This window comes from Lissotriton vulgaris, chromosome 7 (assembly GCF_964263255.1).
Source record: "Lissotriton vulgaris chromosome 7, aLisVul1.2, whole genome shotgun sequence".
Lineage (NCBI taxonomy): Eukaryota > Metazoa > Chordata > Amphibia > Caudata > Salamandridae > Lissotriton > Lissotriton vulgaris.
In genome coordinates this window covers 1,686,880,258-1,686,901,861 of record NC_141695.1, presented here as the reverse complement: position 1 = coordinate 1,686,901,861, position 21,604 = coordinate 1,686,880,258, and positions in this window count along the sequence as shown.

Below are 21,604 nucleotides of genomic sequence, written 5' to 3'. Positions count from 1 at the left end.
TTGAGTGGCCGGGCACTCTATTAATGTGATTTAATTCATTCATTCATTCATTCATAAGTGAGTCGTGAGCAGGTATGGTCTCAACTTCTTTAGTGCCCAGACCACAGCAAAGGCTTTCCTCTCGATAGCACTCCCCCTGTGTTACCTGGGTAGTAACCTCCTAGATATGAAAGCTACAGGTTTGTCTAGGCCCTCTTTATTAACCTGTGAAAGTACTGCCCCTAAGCTATGGGCTGATGCATCAATTTGAACAATGAATTCCCTGTAAAAGTAAGGGGCCTGATTTAGGGAGTCAAATGCGTTTTGGCATGCCCAAATCACATCTCTGGGTTGTTTTTTTGAGGTCGGTTCAGTCAAGGGAGCAACAATGGCGCCAGACTCCTTGGAAAACCTCCTGCAATATCCTGTGAGGCCTAAGAAGGCTCTCACTTCTGTCTGTGACTGATGAGGGCTCCCAGGCTATGATGGTTTCTATCTTGGCCTGGTGGGGTTGCACTTTACCTAATCCACCAGCAGTGGCGGCTGGTGACATTTTAAAGTGGTAGGGCGGAAACGTTTGGGATGAGCACCCTATAGCGAGTGAGCCCAGGAAAGGGGGGGGGGGGGGTCTCCCCCGGGAAACTTTGGGGAAAAAAGAGAGGGCAATGGCTAATTTTCAAGCAAATTTGTCACCAGGCGGGCCCTGTGTTTTTGTTGTTAGTTTATGTCCTGGCAAATGGCTTGAATTTTACTGCTTACATTTGTCTGCGCCTGAGGTCAGAAAACCAGTGAGTTTATTATGTAGGCTGCATGCAAGCCATTTGTCAGGTCATAAAGACAGCAGACAGGGCTGAGGCCAGGGCTCATGACGAGTCAGATGGAATGACACGGCAGCTCAATTCCACAGTGAAAAACTATGAAACAGCTTGCAGTGGCCCCTCTCTCTCGTGTGTAAATCACATTTTTCACAATAATAGTACTAAGCCAGCTCTCTGGAGGTCAGAGTGCTGTGCAATGAGTTTAAACGAGTGGTTACTTCAGCCAATACATAACCCTTCCTTATCCCGCAGAACAATTGGTTTCACAATCACGGGCACAACAAGTTTATGAAGGAACACACAAGACAAATTCCAATGCGCACATTAAAAAACTATGAGAAATGTCTGTTTCTGCAGAGTTAAATAGCGCTAATTCGCACGGAATACATTGAAGCATTTTACATGACCCCCAGCTACCTTATAAACAGGAAAGGTCACATTTTTGTTTGTTAGGCTCCAGGATTAGATGATTTGCTCAGATTCACAGGATGTAGTGAAATGTCGAGAGTGAGACTCAACCCAGGTACCCCACCCATTTTTGAAGTTGGGAGCTCTGGCCCTTAGGCTCCATTCTCTCCACTTATTTGGACTTTGACTGTACCAATTCCTATAATCCCCACACGCAACCTAAGCACATAAGGTAGTAGAATCACATTACTTCAAAGCACAGCTGGCTGCTGTTACAAAATCAACATTATGGCACTTGGACCTCATAAAAAGTTAGAGCCACATTTTCCACGTTGTATTTTTAACATGCATCATGTATGCACATTTCACATCAAGAGAGTATCTAACATATTTTTAGCGAACAGCCAGTTTTTTGAATGGGGAATACCTCTCTGAAAAAATATAGTTATGTATGGTGTATTTAGCAAGTTTTAGATTACTTCAGAAACCGCCTCTGACAGTACTTCAAACTGGGTAATGGACAATCATTCAACTTCTAGAAACAAATATTCAGCTTAGTGTTCTGAGACACGCAGCATCCACATGCATAGCGCTGAACAACAGGGCAAACCCCTTGGAGGTTTGTACATATTTTACACCTCTTACAGAACCAGTGTGTGCACAAACATTAAATTATAGTCGAACAGCTCAATCTTCACTAACCACATGCAATCACCGTGAACCAAAATGACTGCAGTCAATAAAAAACACCAAATCTCATAGAAGGGAGCCAGAACTGGAAAGCGCTGCAAGGTCAAACAAATGGCAGAAGTGTGCTATAAAAATGATGGCAACGTATCAACTGCCCGCTCGCCGTGCAGAGTTGGACAATGAACAAACACAGACAAGACCTTAGTGATTTCAGTGACAACCCCCACTGACACATTCAAAGGAGCTGCTTAAGGAACCGGTACCTGCTGAGAGAGGATTCCAATGGGATTTACAAGAACGATTACACAATCTCTACTAATTACGCCAAACACCGGAAGAGGTTCTTTCATGCAGTCGGAGGCAATTTCTCCTCTCAGTGAGAGAACTCCCTCTTGCTGACATCCGAGGAAATCATTAATCCTCCCCGGTCCGGCCTTGAGAGATACGGGACCAAACCTTGGAACGTATCTTGATTTCCGGGCCCGTGCACACTCTCTGGCCTTCCAGACTGCACAGACGGTGAACCATCCATAAATTACCCCTGGAAATTTCGGCTGCTTTCATCAAGGAGATTAGAGAACTAGTCAGTTTCCGTACGCCACTGCGCCTGCCTAGTAACTTCCAAAGGGGCCACTAACTCTATTAAACCAAATCACCAATACAGCAAGACAGTTGTCCATCATTAATCCTGTGTCCTAAAAGCTCCATAATTGTTACACAAACGTTTCAAGCTTTAAAATCGAGTGTCTCGCACTCCCTCCCCGCCTGGCGCATGAACAATCTCTAAAGTGCACATTCAAAGCGCCGGGTATTATTTCCTGGGAAATCTCACATAATGTGAGATTTCCCAGGAAATAATACCCGGCGCTTTGAATGTGCACTTTAGAGAGGGCTGAGCAAAATGCCCATGTTAACGTTAAGTCAAACTTAACTTACCTTAGGCTCCGCTTCCCGCCTTCAAGTCCTGACTCCCGCGGCGCCGTCCAGTTTGAAATTCCCATGGTGCTCGACTCGTTATGACGCAGCAGGAAGGCTGCAGGCAGCCTCCCTCCTCTCCACCACAGCACAGCGCTGTGATAGGTTCGGCCGGCTGCCCCCTACTGACGTCATTTCTCTCTGTATGCTGCAGCACAGCAGCATACAGAGAGCAGGGAGAGTGGGAGGGGTTACGCGAGGGCAGGGGGGAGCGGCTTGCCTACTGTGTAAATACTGTCTGTTTGGGTAGCCTCTCAGGCTGCCCAAACAGACAGTATTACCAACAGTGGGCAAGCCGCTCCCCCCTGCCCTCGAGTAACACCGCCCACACAGAAACCTCCGCGTTTTCGCCGTGCGAGAAGGTAAGGCAGAAACAAATGGTAGTTATTATCATTGGTAATAACTACCTTTGTTTGCCTTCTCGCACGGCGAGAAAACAGGGGGGGGCGGCGCCCAAACGCCCCCATGGACCAGCCGCCGCTGTCCACCAGGTGTCTCAAATACACCACAGACCTCTGCCCTATCTGACACTTACTGACCTTGATAGTCAGGCCTGGATCCCGCAGAGCCTAAAGCACTTTCTGGAAGTGAATGGGGTGTCTCTTCAAGCTGTTACTGAATACAGCTATGTCACCCAAGTTAGCAACACTGAAAGCCTCCATATCAGCCAATACCTGGTTCACCAGCCTCTGTAAGGTGTCAGGACCTTTCCTAAGTTCAAAGGGCATCATCCCAAATTGACAGTGGCCTTCTGGAGTGGAGAATGTTGACCTGTCCTTGGATCATTCAGTTAGGGCAATCTGCCAGTATCCTGAAGTAAGGTCATAAGTACTCATGAACTGTGCAACCCGAATCTTTCAAGCAGCTCATCCGCCCTGGGGATGGGATGAGCTTCTTTCTTGGAGACCGAATTGAGCCCCTGTAATCTACACATAACTTGAGTTTAGGTGTAGTGCCCATTGGGGTAGAGTTTGGTACCAGCACCACAGCACTAGACCAGGGGATACTGGAAGGTTCATTCCCCCCCATCTCCAGCATCTTATAAACCTTATCTTTGATGCTGGCCCTCACCTTCTCAGATAGCTTGTAAGTTTTATTCTTGACAGGTGTGCTGCCTCCTATGTCCACATCATAGGTACACAGGTCGGTAGTTACAGGAGAGAGGGAAAACAGAGGGGAGAACTGCTCCAGCAACTGGCAACAGTCCCTCTTCTGTTCTGAAGTCAGAGTAGGGGAGAGATTCATACTTTCCACAGACCCATCCTTCTCCTTGGAGGCTAAGAGATCAGGGAGAGGTATCTCTCCTCTTCCTCTCCTCCATCTGTCACCAGCAGCGTGGTGAACTCAGACCTCTCATAGTGTGGTTTGAGATGGTTGAGGTGAAGAACCCTTGGACTCTGGGGGTCTTCAGGTCCACCAAGTAGATGACCTCCCCTTACTCTCAAGAATTTCATGGGACCTGGTCCAATGGTCTTAGAAACCCCGAGCTGGGAAGATGAATTTATGATAATTAATCATGTTCTGATGTAAATCCAGTTAAAAAAAATAATACAAAAAAAAGGAAACCAGAGCGACATGGCCTCCATCACTCCCACTTTCTGCTGAGGTTCAAATTCCACATTGGCAGCCTTTTGATCATACCAGAGTTTCATTACCTCCTGACTGACCACTAATTTGTCAGAAGCTTGCTTCCACAACTTGGCCATCTGGCTACTGAAGGGCAGCATGTAGCTAACTACATCTTGGGGGGGTTTCTTCGGAGCTTGCTCCCACTCTTCCTTTGCAAGACTGAGCGGTCCCCTTATAGGGTGACCATACACTGAATAACCCGTACGTTGTACGCCTTGCGAATGCGCATGCGAAAGCACAAGACGTTCAACGTAGGGGTTATTCAGTGTGAGGAGGAGGCAGGAGAGAGCAGCCATTGCAAGGAGGAGGCAGCCGAGGCAGAAACGGCAGATAAGTGTCTTTTTATTTATTTTTTATAAATCTGGGAGCGTGGAGAGGCTGGCTAACTACACTCCGCCGCAGAGCTGTAGTTTTTCCTGAACTCCACTTTCGCAGCGGAAAGCGGAGTAGGCAAAACTCCGCGAACTCCGCTGGCAGAGCGAAGTTACCCACCCAGGTTTAAAGAGGATGTTCCACTTACGCATCAGAGCTTCAGGCAGGCTTCTGATCATGACGTTCAAGGTATTGTTGAATCTCTCAACAAGCCCATTGGTCTGTGGGTGGTAGGGGGTGGAGAACTTATAAGTTTCTCCACATTACTTCCACATTGACTGCATATAAGCAGTCATGATGTTGGGGCCCCAGTCAGACACCACTTCTTTGGGGAATCCCACTGTGGTAAAACCCCCCATTAGGGCCCTAGCCACTGCAGGCGCTGTAGTAGACCTCAGAGGTATGGCCACAGCGTATCTAGTGGCATGATCCATCAGAAACAGGATACACCTCTGACCAGAGTTGGTTTAGAGATTCATGAGCCATGCAATATCCATACCCACCCTCTCAAATGGGGTGCTAATGACAGGCCCTGTCTTCCCACTGGCCTGGAAGGTCAAGCAAGTTCTACAAAAGGCATATGAAGAGACCTTCATCTGGGGCCTGTAAAAGTAGAGGACAAGTCTGGCAATGGTCCTGTCCTGATCCACATGTCCTGCTAGAGGAATCTTAAGTACCAGCCCCAGTGGGAAAGCCCTGGAGACTTGGGGGACCACAAGGGCCAATGCTACCCCATGCACAGATGCCTTAGGCTCACTATAAAAGAAGTTGTCCTCCGAGTAAATCCGGTAACTACCAGAAGGATCACCTGCTGCCTGGCCTTCTACCTGTTGCTTCATGCCATCCACGGCTAGGCACTTCTTCTGTGTCTTATAGAAGTTGGTGGGTCCTTCTTCTACTTGCCATCCAACAAGTGCTGTTAGGTCGCCAAGGGAAACAATGTCCTCTCCACTGGACTCCGGGGAAGCCTCCCCCATCCACCTCAGCTGGGAGACATTCAGGGTCAGGTTTTACATGCCCCCTGCCATTCATTCCTTTGGCAGCTATCTGAACCATTCTTCCAGGTTCCAGAATTCCCTCACTCCCTTCCCAGGACTCCATGGACCTGGAGGTTGCACATACCATCTCAGGCAATTCCCAAAATTCCATGTGTGACCTGAGCTCCACTTCCTTTCAGGTAGTGCACTCAAAGTGATTTCCTAGCAAACCATCCACAGACATGGCAGGGCACATAGCTACTTTTAGAAGTCCAAAGACCCCCCTCACTCAAATGGAACAAGGGCCAATGGATGGTGACCTTCACAGTTGTCTGCTACCACAACTTGGTGGAATACATTGGGTAAAATTTGCTCTGGGGTTACCAGCTGACTCTTTATCATAGTGATACTGGCACCTGTGTCCCTGAGAGTCTCAGCACCTTGTCCTTTGATGGTAAACCATTGCCTATGCTTTAAAGTATTGGATGCAGAAGACACATAATTGATTGACGGAATGCAGAACAAATCAAAACATTCACCCCAGTCAAGAGAGCTGGGTTAAATCCATCATCCTTTTGCTCACCATGCCACCAGTTTAGACCTGGCCATATGCAAATCAGTCTTGACCCTGTGCCTCATGGGAACAGTCCAGCCCGAACTGCTAAGCTAGGTCTTCCCTGGACCAGAAACAAGCATCCTATGACCGGTTTCGGGCTTTCAGCCCTCATCAGCCAGGATAGCTTGATTCCAGTGGCATGAAGAGCACAGGACTCACGTCTGAGCATACCCGTTCCACTCGGGGTGACAAATTCAAAAACAACGGTTGATGGACAGATTTCTGGGTTTCACCCTTCTTCAGCCAGGATAGCTTGAGTCTAGTGGCACAGTGAGCCCGGGACCCACGTCTGGGCATACCCAGGGCACCTAGGGCGAGGAAGCAAAAGACACACAAATGATGGACGGAATGCAGAACAAATCAAAACATTCCCCCCCCCAGTCAAGAGATTTGGGTTAAATCCATCATTCTTTTGCTCACCATGCCACTGCAGTTTAGACCTGGCCATAAGCAAATCAGTCTTGACCCAGTACCTCATGGGAACAGTCCATCCCGAACTGCTAAGCCAGGATCTCCCCGGACTGGAAACAAGCATCCTAGGACCGGTTTCTGGCTTTTACCCCTCTTCAGCCAGGATAGCTTGAATCTAGTGGCACAGTGAGCCCGGGACCCACGTCTGGGCATACCCGGAGCACTTAGGGCGAGGAAGCAAAAGACACACAATTGATGGACGGAATGCAGAACTAACAGTATTGGATGGCAAATGGGTTTTTGGGACCATCTCCACATCACCCAGTTATACTAGAGTAAACTCAGTGAGCCCCCTCACCCTCACTAACTAGGACAAACTCTTCCCCAAGCACTATACTTGCCACCCCTGGAGTCTTACCTACCGTGGGAGGCTGTGCCCTCTCAGAACATTTGGCATCCTGCCATATAATGTTCATATTCAAATACTCACAGCACTTGAGGTGCTTGTTTTCACTCTTGTCAGGGAAGAAATTTCCACCTTATCACGGATGCAATTACAGCGCATGCATTTACAACGCGGTCGTTACAATGACCATTTTCTAACAATGCATACCATTACTCCGAAAGTCGGAAGAACGACTTGCTCTGGTGGGGTGGGGAGGTGCTGGATGTTGGAATAGTATCATTTACTATTCCAACTCCAGTCTGTGCAACAGTAGTTAGGGTGTTGGATTTTAAATCCAACACCTTCTGACCCCTCCGCAAGTCATTGTTCCTAATTGTTTAGAAATGGTATGCATTGTTACAACCAGGTCATTGTAATGACCGCATTGTAATTGCTTGTGGTGTTCCGGATTAGTGGTAAACAATGTTTACTGTCTGGGAAGCTCCTTTTCTATTGGCCAGATTGGCTATGGAACCATTTCCCCTGAGAACTGCTTTGGGGGGCGTATGATATCTCCATCTTTTTATCACTCCCTCCTTCTTCTGGTAGGAGTCCTGCCCACCCTTTTGGGAGTTTCCAGACACTTTATAGATGTCCAGTGATGACCCAGAGCCCCGTCTCTTCAGCAAGCTTCCTGGGGTAAGTCAGCAGCTATGTGCTGGTGCAGCTCTGGAAAACAAAAATCAAACATATGGTCCCAAAAAAATTAGATTGCACAGCCCAGTGAAATTACCTACCTTGCTGCCTCTTTCCCAGCCCTTCAGTTCCTTGATGAAGTAGTCCAATAAAGCCACCCAGGTCTGTGTAGAGAGTGCATGGCTACATCAGAACTTCTATACCAATTGGGTTAGAATACGCGCACTACTGTTGCTTGTTGTTGTTCTCTAGATTATTCGGTTGTGTGTGCTCCCGGGGCGGCGTCTTCACTCCAGACATCTTGAAACAAATAAATGAATTGCACTTCTTCCATGGGATGTTCCCACTGGGGCACTACTAATGTCATATTTTCCTAGGCTCTTAGGTTTACGAATGAAGATAAACACTTTTCTTCAATGTCTGTTGAATGTATTTTATTCTTCATACATTTTTACTCAGTTTCTGAACCATTTTCAATGTGCGGACTATTAATTCATCCAATGCATTTCGGGTTTCAGTCACCCTTCATCCGGGATTAGTCCTAGGACAAACGTAAATAACATGAGGAGTAGTACTCTTGTCTTTATTTTAAGTTTTACATGAGCGAAATTATGAATGGAGGTGATGGTACGGGTATTTAATATTGCCGTGGTGTTAATCCATGTCATGCGACAATCGCATTGTAAATACCATGCTGAATAAAGTTTTTGTTCATTCAAGAGAACAAAACAGTTTAAAAAAATTGTGTTTTATATGCATGCTCAAGTAACTTGTGCCCTGTATATATATGTAACCCCCTGGCCAGTTTGGCTTACCCCAATGTGCAAAATACTGGGTACAAAAAGGAGTGCTGAAGTCAGAAAGGCTCATATGCACCAGTATTCTGCCATTTATTTCAATATCGGTAGCCAAATACTTAGGGTGGGTATGGGTGTTAAGGCAGAATTCCAATCTTGGGTAATCTTTGGTGATTAGCAATTTTGAATTTACTTAGTTAGACCACGAAGTATGATTGACCAACTAGAACTTTTTATCTGTTTATTGTTACTGCAAATGAGTTTTTAATCTAGTGTAATTAGTCAAATTGGATTTTTATTTCTTCCATTTGTTAAGATCCAAGGGCCCAATGTAGGTAAATCTCATTTACCGACTCTAGAATACCGAATTTTACCGATTCGGTATTCTAGATTCGGTAAATGAGATGTAGGTAATAATTCGGTAATTTTTACCGAATCGGCCCATAGGAATCAATGTCAATTACCAAATTGGTAAATATCAATTCAGTAAAATTACCGAATTGTCAAGGGGGACAGGGTGTCACTTTGACACCCTGTTGCACCACTGATTCTGGCTTGTGTGCGATGTGACACACATACATGCCCTTAGGGCATGTATGTGTGCCACATGGCACAGGTGTACATGCACAGATGTGCATGTACATTGGAATTCATTATTTACCATGAAATAGTATTTCGTGGTAAATAACGAATTCTTAAGGGCCTGTGGCACTGTTTTCAGTGCCACCTACATCTAGATTTACCGATTCCGTATTTTATCGAATCGGTAACTTTACCGAATCGTTAAATTTACAGAATCGGTAAATGTTAGGCCCCCTACATCTCAATCTCCAAATACCGGTCGGTAACGGCCGAAATCTGCCGTTACCGACCGGTATTTGGCGACCTACATCTGGCCCCAAATTTTTAAACTAACTGTTTTAAATATGTAAAACTTTCCTAAGAATTTTTTTTAAATCCTGTATGTACCAATGATGCTCGTTTTCTGCTTTTATGAGTTGATCTTGATTAAAGCAATTTGGAATTGGAATTGGAACTCGTGCATTGGCCGGCTCTATAAGGACTGTGTGCATACTTGTCAAATTTTTTGTGAAAGATGTGCGTATGCACATCTCGATATTTAGTTAGGAAGGTGCTTGTTGCTGTGCAATTAGATAGGTGCTCAATTTGAAAATAATGCACTGCTTGCGTGTTTATAATGCGGCATGCGCATTGTTCAAAGAAACAATGCTGAATTGTATTTAGATTAAGTGTACATACCTCACGAGTGTGCTGGTGACACGCGCCTCTTAGCGGGTGTGGTTAAGTTGTGTCATGCTCCCTAGGTGTGTTTTGGATCAGCTGCCAGTGATAATGATAAACAAAGGACTAAACGTGTGTTAGGGAGATTGTGGTGAGAAAAAGAAAGGAGTAAATATAAACGTGCTATGGCAGTCATCTTAAACGTGTGTCTCATAGTAAGCGAATATATACAACTTTTATCAGAATGCTATTAAATTAAAGATAACATGCGTATTCAATGCATTCATTCCGAAGGGATGTATACTGTCCAGTCTTTTTATCCAATAATTTTCATGTTGAAGAAGATTTTTTCTATAATCTCGGCCCTCTAATTCGGTACCACTTCTAGGATCAAGAATTTGAGTTGGCTTACATTATTTTTGTTTAGAGTAAAATGGTTGGCCACAACTGACTTGGGATTCTTTGTGCATAAATTGGATTTGTGTTCGTTAATTCTAATTTTATTTTTCTTTCACTTTTTCCAACATACACGATGCCACATGGGCATATTAAAAGGTAAACTACGTTCATTGTGTCGCACGTGGCCGTAACCTTGAGTTTGATGTTTTGACCTTTCCTTGGGTGCGTTATTGATGCTCCTGTGATGATGATATTGCAGTTGTTGCAATTATGCCAGGGAATGGTTCCTTTAAATGTTGATTTGTGTTCTATCACTTTATTTTCTAGCATTTCACCCACGTTTTTATTCCTTGTATAAGCAAAAGTTGGTAATTCTTTAAATGCATCTTTAAAGTCTGGTTCTATGGTTAACATGGGCCAATGGCGTTTGATGATGCGTTTCATTTTCAAGCTGGCTGTCGGGAATTTTGAAACCATGACTATGCGATCCTTTTTGATGACTGTTGATCTTTATAATAGGTCTTCTCTGTTACGCTGTTGGAATCTTTGCTCAGCATTCAGTAACACTTTTTTGGGATAACGTCTTTGTTCAAAACGTTCCATCATTTCTTGTATTCAAATTATCATAGTTTGTGGATTTGAAACTATGCGTTTGACTCATACCATTTGTGAATATGGCAAATGTTGTTTTAGAGAATCCGGTGAAAGCTAGCATAATGCAGTGTGTTGTTGTGGTCGGTAGGTTTCCTCTATATGTCTGTCTCAAATGTATTATTTGTGATGCTTATTTGAACATCCAGAAATGTAATTTGTTTATCTTGTACCTCATATGTAAATTGTATTCTTTCATTTATTTTGTTCAATTCACTCAGTGCTTCAATCAACATAGATTCAGGACCACTCCATACGACGAATAAGTCTTCCATGTATCGCAGAAATATTTTGCTGTATTTGTTCCATGGGCTTTTGGTTAAAATGTGATCTTGTTCAAATTTACTCATGAACAGATTGGCATACACCGGTGTGGCGCAATTGCCCATTGATGTACCCGTGGTTTGTAATTACCATTAGTTTTTCCAGGCAAAATAACTTTGAAACAAAGTAAATTGTAATAGTTCCATTAAAAAGATGCATTTCAAAATTAATGTCAGAGTGCAACAGTGCTTGTTCTACTGCTTCCATCCCTAGTTCATGTGGTATGGACGTGTACAATGTTTTTACGTCTATGGTACTCATAAAGATGGTTTCATCCAAATCGATTTTTATGCTCTGCAATTTGTTTAAGAAATCGGTGGGGTCCTTCACAAACGTTTGCATCTTAAACACCAAGGGTTGTAGATATTGGTCTATAAATTGACCGATAGGCTCATGTAAACTTCCTTTAGTTGATACAATTGGTCTGAACAAGTGTATGGGGTCCTTATGTATCTTTGGAACCATTCAAATGGTATGACTCTTGGGGTGTTCCTTGACAAGAAATATTTTGCTTCTATCATTAATCACTCCTTTATCAAAGGCCTGTTGAATGAGTTCTTTCAACATGTTGTGAAAAGCTTATGTGGGATTTACATTCATTTCGATGTATGTTGTTTCTTCCGAGAGATGTTTGATGACTTCTGTTGCATATACAGCCATATTCAAGATAACTAACGCTCCTCCCTTATCTGCCTTTTGGCATATTATGTTTGGATTGTTGGCTATTTTTTGATGATGCCCAGTACCTTTTAGGTGATGTTAGTCTTTGTTCTTCTATTCAAAAGATTTCATTTTGACAGGTCTTGTTTCACTAAACTTTCAAACGTGTCCAATGTCTTGTGGCCAAAATGACAAAATCCAATAAATTGAACCAGATTTATTAATTTTTAAAGAATACCCTGAAATGTAGTGCCCAAAGACATAAAGCTCCAACTGGGATATGTCTAGCTTGATCGGGGCAAATCAAAAAGTTCAGGCTGACAGTGATGGAGTGTGGGTCAGCTACAAGGACCACCCTTGGCCAGCTGCAACAGTACCTTGGTTAGAGGATACATTGATGTAGAGGGTGAGATACGAGGAGCAGTGAGGCCATGCATCAGTTCCAATCCTTAGGAAAAGAAGCCACACAAGTAGGAAATACGTCATCATCAAGCAACTCTGAATGCAGGCAATGCATCATCGTTGAGCTGCCCATGCGGCAATGCAAAGTCTTTGACCTCGGTGATGAGTCGAGGGAGATGCATCGGTTCTTACCAGCACAAAGGCAGTGATGCATGGATTTTTGTAGTTGCATTACTTTAAACCCACTTCCAAGGGCCCATTACTGTAATGGCACTATTTGGCAGAGCAGGGCTCACTGATGGTATAGTCCAGATGTTGTTGCACGGTTACTGGAAGTCTTTGATTTTCCTGAAACTTCAGACCTGGAGGCAAGCAGACAAGCCTTTGTACTCAGGACTGTTCAGGACTCTGTCTGATAAACAGTCATGGACCTGGAAAAGGACTGGTGGCTAGGTAGGAAAAGTAAGCAGAAGGAGGAGTACAGCTCTGCCCAGGATCACACAGGAGGTCAGAGGAGAAAAGCAATCCAAAGGGAAAGTGTGAACAAGGGAACAAGATGGCAATGACTCAGAAAGGACAGGCACTCAAGAGGCGATTTAGCATTCAAAATAACTAACACCCGAGACAGACGTGCAAGACACATATATATCAAAATTAACAATAAGGGTAATGTGGGGTTAAGCACTTGGGATCTTCACATGGTAAGATTGAAGCTCAGTAAGTTTATCCACAATTGCTGTTACAGATACTGACTGCAAATTCCCACATATAGGATATCTATACAAAGGCAGGGTCAGTGGAGCTGATACCTATGGTGATGTTATAATTGTAACTCAAAGACAATACTCACAGTAGCAAGAAACACCATCTAGGTGGTCAGCTGTGCCCATGAATCCTGGTGATCAAACAGGACCATGCAAGGCGGTAACAGCAAGGGTGTAAAACTAAATACACAGCCACAATATATAAGGAGCTATCAAGAAGGAGTGCTTAACAGGAAAGAAAGGAAAACAAAGGGCACACTTGGCAAAAGTTAAAAAGCAAAACCCATAACCCAAAACCCTTAGAAAGCTAAGACTACAGGAACAGGGAGACAGCAAGGTAGAAACTGGAACAAAAGGTAAATAGCAAAAAGGCAAGGACTATGAAAAGTTAAAAATATAGAAGGAGAGAGACTACAAGAGTACACTAAATAGCACTGGATTAGGATCCAAGGAAACTAGGTAGCACTGAAGGCAGTGCTAGTTCAAGGAACAAGGATTTAGCTGCAGCTCAAAAATCAAGGACTCGAGGTAAAGGAACGAAGGGAAAGGAAACGGCTCCCTTGGCAGAAAGCAAATAACAAACACATGAGAAAACTAGAAGCAAGACAGTAGGAATAGAAAAACAGCAAACGAGGAACTGGAACAAAGGTAATGGAACGAAAAGCAGGGACTGGGAAAGGGATATACAAGAGAGACACTTCAAAGATGCACTAAATAGTACTGGTTCAGGAACCAAGGAAACAAGGAATAGCTAAGGCTCAGGAGTCAAGATGACACTGAAGGCAGTGCTAGTTTAGAAACAAGGAATAACTAAAGCTCAAGTATCAAGGAAACAAGGAATTACTATAGCTCACAAACTCTGGAAATGATGATAGCAAAAGCTCTAGAAACAATGGATTTTTATGCAACTGGTTTTACATTGTTTTTAATGTGATCCTTATGTACATTTATGTCACGATTCTGGAAAACCTCAGGATCAGGGTGATGCTGAAAGGGGTCCACCTCCTGATTTCCCCACACTCTGACTGTACAAATAACACAGAGCGTAAAGGTAATCAAGCGAGGGATAAAACAGGGAAGGTAAGGATGGGGTCTGGAACGGATGGGATAGCTGAAACGACAAGAACAAGAAATATTATCACAACAGTTCTGACTACTCTCATTCAATTCTCACTAAAGGAACGATACATACCACTGAAATCAGGAGGGGACCTCTTTCCTCTAAACCATAGATACTTCTCTATATCTGAATGCTACCTGTAAGAAAACCATGGATTACTAACCGTTCAACAACCTTCAGTAAAGCATTCAAAAGGCCAATCATACACCACACGTACCCTTATAATGCTTCCCTTGAAACTGTAACAGTTCTCTCCAGTAACCCAGTGGATACAGTTCGGGATATTGCCAAAAAAACCTCAGTTCCAATCACTGAAGAACAGGAGTTCGTTATAGTCTTAGGGTCCACTTCCAGTTCATCCAAGAACAAAAAATAAATATTGTCAATTTAGTATTCCTAGCTGGGCCCAACTAATAATGGAACACTAACAAAAATAGTAATGAAAGATTGCGTCCTCATCCGAGGCTTACCGACTTCCCTTTCTTTATTTTCGATATAGTTCACAAATCGTGGTTGCACAAGTTTTCTCTTCGGACTGCAACCCTATTTTCAGCCACAGTAACAGCTGCTTTTTCCTCGCGGCAGCTGCTCGCGATATATACCCAAACACAGTCTTGCTTCTTATAGCTGCTGAGCTTTCTAGAACCAGCAAGTTCGAGAATGATGCACCCCTCGTATCGGACACCAGACGCTGGGAATCTTCCCTCGCGGCAGCCGCTCGCGAAACGGGAAACTCCTAGGAAACACAGGAACGCCTTCACTTGGCTTTCGATCACCAAACACGGCTTCCACCTCGCGGCAGCCGCTCGCGCAGGAAAACAACAGAAAGGGAAAGCCTTCCCTCTCCTTTACTTTCGGGATGATAACGCCGTTCTAAATCTCCAGTAAACATACAAGTCTTCAAGTCTTTGATCCTGGAACAAAGCTCCCCAAACCAGGGAACACGACCACACTCTTCTCTCAGGTTCAAAAGAGTAATCAATTACAGCGCCATCTAGTGGCCAACACAAATATATAAACTCTGTTCCACATCTAGCTTGTGGGAGTTGTAGTTCTGTAGGCGCCATTAGGCAATTCCTGACAATTTACCCCTTTTAGTGAACAAGACATCATAAAGATCCTCCTGAAAATAAACCTATCCAACCACTTCAGTGACCCATTACCCAAGTCCATCTTCAAGGAACTCAAGAATGCACTTATCCCCACCTGCACAAGGATTGTAAATGCTTCTCTATCACAAGGCACAACCCCCGACTGCCTAAAAACAGCACAGGTATCTCTTATACTGAAAAAACCTAATGCTGACAAGAATGACCTCAATAATTTCCTACCTATCTCCAACATCCCCACCCTAGCGAAACTCCTTGAAAAATGCGTTCAACCCCAACTCTGTGCGCATATTGAGAACTATCAACTCCTAGATCAGCGTCAATCTGGTTTTCGGAAGGGGCACAACACTGGATCGGCCCTCACTCATGTTATGGATGACATTTTAATAATGTTCGATCAAAACAAATCCTGCCTCTTGATCCTCCTTGACCTTTCCTCCGCTTTCGATAAGGTTAATCATGACAACCTCCTATCCATTCTGCAAAACAGGATGGGTTTCTGTGATCATGTGCTACAATGGTTCCTCCAGGACAGATCTCAAAGAGTCAGGGCAAATCACTCTCTCTCCCAGCCCTATCCAGTTCTCATGGGGGTCCCCCAGGGATCTGCATTATCTCCAATCCTCTTCAAACTTTTCCTGGAACCATTAGCAAACTCACTAAACTCCACGGGTATTCTTTTCCACATGTATGCCGATGACACGCAACTCTATTTGAAAATCTCATCCCCTGAAAACATCATATCACTAAACACTACCTTAACGTATACTCAAAACTGGTTAACTGAAAACCATCTCCTGCTCAACACCTCAAAAACGGAATTCCTGCTCATCTCCCCTCCGAACCACATCCCCAAGATAGACCTCTGGCTGAGTCACCTCACTGCTTTCAACTGCACTCCTCTCATCGTAGACTCAGCCAAATCTCTAGGAGTCACCAAGGATAAGCACCCGAATATGAAAAATCATATCAGCAATATATGTAAGGGTGCAAACCACTTGATGAGGACTAGAAATATCCAACATTTCCTTCCACTTAATGATTTCAAACAGGTGGTCCAAGCGCTTGTCCTACCGAGGCTAGATTACGGCAGCGCTACCCTCCGTGGCCTTCCCAAATACACCCTGGCTTCACTAAGGGCATCTCTGAATGCTGCTGCTAGACTGGTTATAGGCACCAAACGCAATTAGCACATATCACCAGTCTTAAAATCTCTAAATTGGCTCCCCTATGAAGCACAAATTCAGTTAAAGATTGCCGTTATGACGCAGAAAGCTATCCACCTCAATATTCCTAGGTACCTGGCACAAAAAACTTAAACTATCTTTTGGTGTAAGAGCCTCAAGAAGTGCCACTACTTTACTCTTGAAACCACTTATCCTTAGCAAAAAGTGAACTTGTCATAGAGCCTTCTCTGGCCCTGCTCCAAAGATATGGAACTCGCTACCTTCGAAAGTTCACAGAATCTCCTAAAAAACGGTGTTCAAACTCAAAAGATTCCTCATGAATAAATTCCTTCCGTAAGTGGGCTAGGCTCTCCTGCCCAATGACATTGTGCCTACTTTAATGGTACCATCACTTACCACTACGCTTCCTTGGGACATTCTGTGCACCTTTTACTGTTGTTTAATATAAACACCTTGTGGCTTGTTGCATGTAACCTGTGATCATTCTTGTTGTTATCCCTACCTGTTGTTGTTGTTTTTGTATTATTGTCCTTCCTTTCCTTCCTAATATAAAGCCCTCTGATATCCTCTGGGATCTTGTTTGCGCTATAGAAAACTTTATAAATAAATACAATAAATACAAATCTTAAAGTAGTCTCTGAGGGAGTTAGGGGGAATTTTCAGACAACGCTTGTGGCAGTGTTCTGGATGATCTAAAGTTCTGACAGCAGTGAATCATTCGCTGCAACCAATAGCATGTTTCTATAGTCCACAAGAGCCTGCGTAAGGATTTTTCTTGAGTGAAGAGGTAGCCACTGAAACGCTTTTCTGAGTAAGGGCATTATTCCAAAACAGGTGCCGCACATGGAGCCTACCTGCTCCTTCATTGTAAGGTCTTCTTCAACTAAGATGTCTAAATTCTTTACAACCGTGGGCTTCGCCAAACAGCATAATCTCTGTTTTGCCCCCGTTGAGCTGCAGATAATTCCAGGATGCGATACACCTCATGCATTCTCTGAATTTGAGTTATCTGGATTCCGGATTAGGGCCCATAGAAATGTTCAATTGCGTGTTGTCTTTGAGATGACATCCAGGCCGCAAGATCTTACTACTTGTGCCAATGGGGCAACATTTAAGTGAAGAGCCCTGAGGAACCCCTTTGTCTAGTGGCGTTACACATTATTTACCATATTTTAGTTTTATCATTTGGGTGCAATTGCTTAGAAAAACTCTGAAGCCATCCCAGAGCAGTGCCACTGACTCCAATCTCTGATAGTCTCTGGATCATCATGTAATGAGAGATGATGTTAAAAGCTGCAAATAGGTAGAGTAGCACCAGCATGGCTGGAAAATCATCATCAAGGGAAAGTCTGATGGTGTCCAGCACCACCATCAGTGTGGTCTCAGTACTGGGCGAGGCTCTGAAGCCCGACTGGGAAGGGTCTAAGATGCCATTAGTTTCCAGATAGTGGGAGAGTCGTTGGTTTACTAAGTTTTTGCTTAGATACAGAAGAAGTAATATAGGCTACAATTCACAGGTTTCTGCCTGCCTGCTTTGGCCATAACTTGCTCTGTTTTCCAAACCTGAGGTATGGCTTGTCGAATTTTATACCTTTAACAGAGGAGGCTGTACTTGCTAAAATTGCATCAATTAAGTCTGGATAATCAATTAAACCCCTGCCCTACTAAGGTAATGGCATCCACTTTTGCTTCAGTAATAACAATGATTTGCAATAAATTCAAAAGGGTCGGGGAGGTTCCTTCTTTTTGGAAAACTGACTTGTGACTCTGCTTTTAAAGAAATACGGCCTAGATCCTATTGCTCCAGCTAGTTATCACCCCATCTCACTTTTACCTTTTCTTACCAAGATTCTGGAAAGTCACATAAACACGCATTAGTCATGTTTTACCGAGGAAAACAAAATTCTTAATCATTATCAATCTGTTTTTAGACACACTCTTAGCACTGAGACTGTGCTTACATGAGTCTCAAGTGATATTCGTAAGATTCTGGATGTAGGGAATTCAGCGGCTCTCATCCTTCTTGATTTGTCAGTTGTGTTTGACACGGTCACAGATGGTAGGCTGCTGTAAAATATAGTGCCATTGGCATTCAGGATAAAGTGGTTTAAATCCATTCAGCGATTACGATCCAAGTCAGCGATATTCATGCATTACCGAGCTAATGCTCTTAGCCATGTTATCCACCTCCCATTGGATAACATGGCTAAGAACTGCTCAGGGCAGGTGTTAGCTTTTGGATATATTCGCGCTTAGCGCGAATATCTCCAAAAGTTGGTAATAGGTGATAGTGATGTTAGCGACTGTTTCCAGTCGCTAACATCTTGGCACGCCCACTTTGCATGTCATTAGTGATAAATATTAATGACATGCAAAGTGGGGTCCAAGATGTTCGCTATCTCCTACCAGCTGTCGCTAACTGGTGTTAGCGGCAGCTAGGTAATAGGGAGATAATTTTATCTCCGCTTTCTTGGCTTTTAAAGCCAAAAAAGCGGAGATAAACCCCCTTGATAATATGCCTCACAATCTGTTTGAATAACCTAGACAGAATTTTATCTAACTTTCTTTAGTGCCAGGACACCTCAAGGTAATCACACACTCAATAAACTAATAAGAATAAGAATAATATTAATAACAGTCATAATAATGATGACTACCAGTTGAATGTGACAGCTGTCCTACTTACCTTGGGAGCTCTGAGGTATTCCTGTCCAGTCTTTGTCCAGCCTGCCCATTGTAGGTACCAGGTTCTGGGAGTCTAGAGGTAACTTGTCAGCTGTCAGCCCTAAAGACCCAGTGCCTGATTTATCAAGGTTTTGCATAACTTTTGTACCACGCAATGGGGCGCAAGGGCAACATAAAACCTAAACGAGATTTATCAAGCCACACAAAGGCCAACTTACGTGGCCCTGCATCACTTGAATAAGCAAGGCAGTGCAAATCACTGCCTTGTGTTAGTCTGCAACAGGGAGGCATTCCATGGGGGGGAGCTAGGGTGTTCCCATGTGTTGCTCAGATATGAATTTACCTTGAAAAAATGAAAGACAAGAGGCAATGGCAAAACAGGGACATGTTGGCTTAATTAAATGCAGTGGGCAGGAGAGCATCAACAGAGTAGTGTCAGAAGACAGTCTCAATGTACAGAAGTTTCGACTGGTATTATATTAAGTTCTTTAGGTACAATAAAACAATTACACATTCTTGTAAAGCATGTAGATCTGGAACTAGTCATAAACCATAAGTACAACCATCTGCTAAGGGGGACACGGGTGGGCCATGACTTTGTGGATACCTAGTGTGGGCCAGTGTGTATGTGTTCATATGTCCAGCATGGGGAGAATATGATCACTGCTCGTAGTATGCATGCTGTATTCTGATTGGCTGAGTGTTCCTAACATCACGTGGCATCTGGCTTTGTGGTATTTTGGGAACGAATGCCTTTGGCTAAACGTGTTTTATTTAGGCCAATCTCTTCCGACCTGTTTGTGGTGTAACTGCCTACCTGTGTGATCAATCTAGGTTTTCCCTGTTTGTTAGTTTGCCTTCAGGTTAAGTGTGACCTATCAATCGGTAGGCATGGGTTTTGGTTGCAGGACCTGTATGACCATGTATCTCTGACTTAGGGTTGATGGGAAAGTCATCTCAGGCGAATTTGACAGCAATGATATGAGTTTGTTATTACATACAACATGGCAGGTATTGATATCACATTTACTGACGTTCTCATTATTATGCATACATTTGAAATAGCATACATCAACATTGTGTTTACTGGTATTGCCATTGTTTTACACGCATATATTATGGCATACATTGACATTGCATTCAGCAATATTAACATACGGATCCACCCATGGATTTTGGTGCATTCCCAGCTTCACCATTAGTGATAGACCTGGAAATATGCCAAATGCTATCCCTTCCCTGGTGAGGCATAACAAGCAGATCAGTTCTTCCTCTTTCTGAGTGTGCTGCATTCTCTGCCCACATAGAAGTAGGAAAATGTCTCTCAGATGTCCCTTCCCACGCAAAAACAATCCTGCCTTTAGGCAGGCACCCTTGCACCATGATGCAAGGGTGCCTGTGTCGGCAAAAGGCAGCCAAAAAAGCACCAGCGCAAGAAAGGACAGGAATGAGCTGCGTAATGGTGAAAATGGTGCGTTCCTGCCCCTTCAGGCAGCGCAGGCAGGTGGCTTACTGCGTTGTGCTGGGTGAAAGAGTGATAAATCTGCACCCCAGAGCCTGCAAATCGCTGACTTGCTTATTAAGATACATGGAAAAATTCAGATCCATGGCGTATACAAAATCATTGCTTGAAAAAAACTTTTCAATGTCAATGTAGTGATTAGAAATTATCTTCCTTATTTCTAAAAAGTTTTAAAAACCTGAAGAAAGGCATGCAGTTTCCACAATGCCTTTCCCTGGCTCGCAACGCTAACTTTAAGATCCTGTATTCCTCTGATGTGGACACAAAAAATAAGAAAGTCTAATGGCTGAAGCTGCTTAACCAGTTCTAAAAAAAAATATTAGATCAATATTTATGGTGAGAACAAATTGATATCAGTGTCTGCGCCCCATGGGTTAAATCTAGATGTGCAGAAATCGTACTAATATGTACATTTATTTAGCAAAACCCGAGGAAAATTGACTGTGCCAATCCCCAGAGTCTTGTTATGAATGCTGTGTAGAATGTTGTTGACCTTCCTTACACATCTATTGGGAATATACCAATTTATGCTCTATCCTTGATAAGAGACCTATTTTATCTGGTGTCCTTGACTGCCTCCTTCATGCACAGGTTCTCTTTTAACAACCTAATTTATTTGTTTCATTTATTTCTCTGCTTTTTTTTCAGTCTTTTGTGCAAGGCCAACTATCAAGTCAATTCAACTGTAATGTATCTTCACACATCATGGCTCTCCTATAGTTCCAAATCACGATACCCACTTATCACCCATCTTTTTATTTAGCCAACAGCACATTGGGGCCTGGG